At 52.1% G+C, this 2417-nt stretch overlaps 1 pseudogene; it reads left to right on the forward strand.

The window, feature by feature from the left end:
- The first annotated feature begins 593 nt into the window (after nt 1-593).
- On the forward strand, nt 594-1785 carry LOC119382060 (uncharacterized; annotated as a pseudogene).
- Nucleotides 1786-2417: the final 632 nt, after the last annotated feature.

Consider the following 2417-nt stretch of genomic DNA (forward strand, 5'->3'; position numbering starts at 1 on the left):
ATACACCACCGCGTTACGGACAGCCAAGGCGGCGACGGAGAGGTAAACCGCGCAGCCGCCACTTGGTATACTCATTTTTTTCGAAGCGCTTATTTGTATTTATTGAAGCGTCCTTTGAAGCGTCCTTTAAACAAAGGGAAGAGAGAGAGAGTTAAACTTTATTGAGGGACCAGGCGCGCGTGCTCTTCGCCCAGAGGTGGGTGACTTCCTCATTCCAGGTAGCCATGGCTTGCAGCTGACGCTCGAGCCCTGTCCACCAACCGGAGCTGGTCCTCAGGGTTCGCGGACGCCAGCAGCGCCTCCCACCGGTCTTCCGGATTTTCGTCCACGTTCAGTTTGTCAAATAAAATTTTTCCCTTTGTTCTATCGGAAGCCCACTTTGGTCATGACTAGAGTGTACTACAACAGGGGAGTGCTCGGAACGGCCGCCGCACCAATGTACAGAAACTGAAGCCCAAAGAGGGTCAACCACATGCAGCGCTGCGATCGAGAGTCTGCAATGTGTCGTCGTTTAAGAGGTAAGCGCGGCTCCGGCACAGTGGTAACAGTGGTGCAGGATTCTACTTCCGGACACTGTCGTGAACGGTTTGGGAATGTTACGCTCCTCGGGGGCGGTATCAGCGGCCATGCCTAGCCGCGGTGACCGGAATGCTGCCTTCGGATACCAGGAATATGAAGTTATTTTGCCTCCGCTTCCAACCGGTCGTATCGTTTTGAATACTGTTTTCCTTCATGCTAATGTTCGAGGACGGCCATACCGAGTGGAACACATACGTGACGCACTTGAATACTTGGGTATGTTGCCTGACGTTGAAGCGTTAGGCGCATACCAAATGAATCACGTGTGGGCGGTGACGCTGAAGAACAACGAGGCGAAGAAGAAACTGCTTTCGTCATCTCAAGTGTCAGTGAAGGAGCGGCGCTGCCTCGTGGTGGATCCGAACAACCAGGATATAAGGCTAAAGCTACACTGGGTCCTTCATCATGTCGACGACGAAGATGTACATACGGACGGCGTTTGCACCGTTCGGCAAAGTCACGGAAGTGTCAAGGGAGCGATGGCGCACAGAAGGTCTATCCGAGAAAGGGTCAACGACGCGGCTCATAAGTCTGCAGCTCAAAGCAGGCTACACGAAAGAAGACATCCCGCATCAGCTGCGTGTAGCAGGTGAGCTGACCTTAGTAGTGGTTGCTGGAAGAGCTCCCCTCTGCTTACGATGTAAACAAACAGACCATATCAGACGTGAATGTAGAGTGCCGCGATGCACATCATGTAAGCGCTTTGGCCATGCTGAGGAAGAGTGCGTAAGAACTTATGCGAAGGTTGCGGGGCCCTCTGCATGGGATGATAAAACAGAACATCAGATGGATGAATCAGAAGCCGAGGAAGTTGCAGCTGGCAAAACGAGGGAACTTGAGCCTGTTGACACGTTTCCTTCGTTTCTACCAGCCAGTAGCGACAAACCGGAAGAGCATGTAAGCGTGCCCGCTAGACAACGCACTCCGCACTCTGAGAAGTCAACGGCAACGCCCACCAAACCGATGGAAAATACTGTGAACTATCAGAAAACACCAGTAGAGAAATCCGAGCGTCAACTTGACGACATGATGGATAGGAAGACTACCCCGTGGAAGAGAGCACGTGAGGAAACAGAAGCTGAGAACAAGACCCCGGTTGAGTCCAATACCGGCGAACCGCCTACAAAGACGGCCCAAGTCCGCCGCATGTCCTTGAAGCCGAAGCCCAACATACCACCGGATCGCCACACCTCGGGAGGCTCATAGCCTCCTGGTCCAACGAGTTGCCATTGCTATGGCCGGCGATCTACACGCAAGAACTGAGCGAGGCCGAGCGCAAGGGTTTGAACCCCAACGCCTTGTCCCCAAGGAGCCTTTGTGTGTTCGCCCGTGACAGCTTCAAGGGCCAGCTATCGATATAGTACTGTTCGCTGTCCGTTACAGAACAAGGTGAGCGCCATGCGGTCTGGTTTTTATCCCCTATAAATGACGCTAAGGCTTAACACGCCCCTTTGTATCGGCACACTAAACGTGCGTGGCTTATCTTCAAAACGCAGACAATATCAAGTAAAGATATTGTTATTGGAAAATATTCTTGATATCTTAGCGATTCAAGAAACGAAAGTGGAAAGCCAGGCTCAGACGGACCGCATGGTGGAACCCTTTATCGCGCGGTATTACGCATGTGTGTCACGCGGTAGGCTCTTCTGGGGGGTGTGCCTTATTACTCCCCAACTCCCTTCGCATAGCGGTAGAAACTGTGATTGTGTGTAAAACGGGGGGGGGGTAGTTGTGTGTGATTTTTCATACTGTGATTTGAAGTGGAGAGCTATTTGCTTGTACGCGCCGAATAGAGAAGCAGAGCGCTTAGCTTTCTTCGAAAGCGTTGTATCGTACTT

Source organism: Rhipicephalus sanguineus, chromosome 2 (genome assembly GCF_013339695.2).
Source record: "Rhipicephalus sanguineus isolate Rsan-2018 chromosome 2, BIME_Rsan_1.4, whole genome shotgun sequence".
Taxonomy (NCBI): domain Eukaryota; kingdom Metazoa; phylum Arthropoda; class Arachnida; order Ixodida; family Ixodidae; genus Rhipicephalus; species Rhipicephalus sanguineus.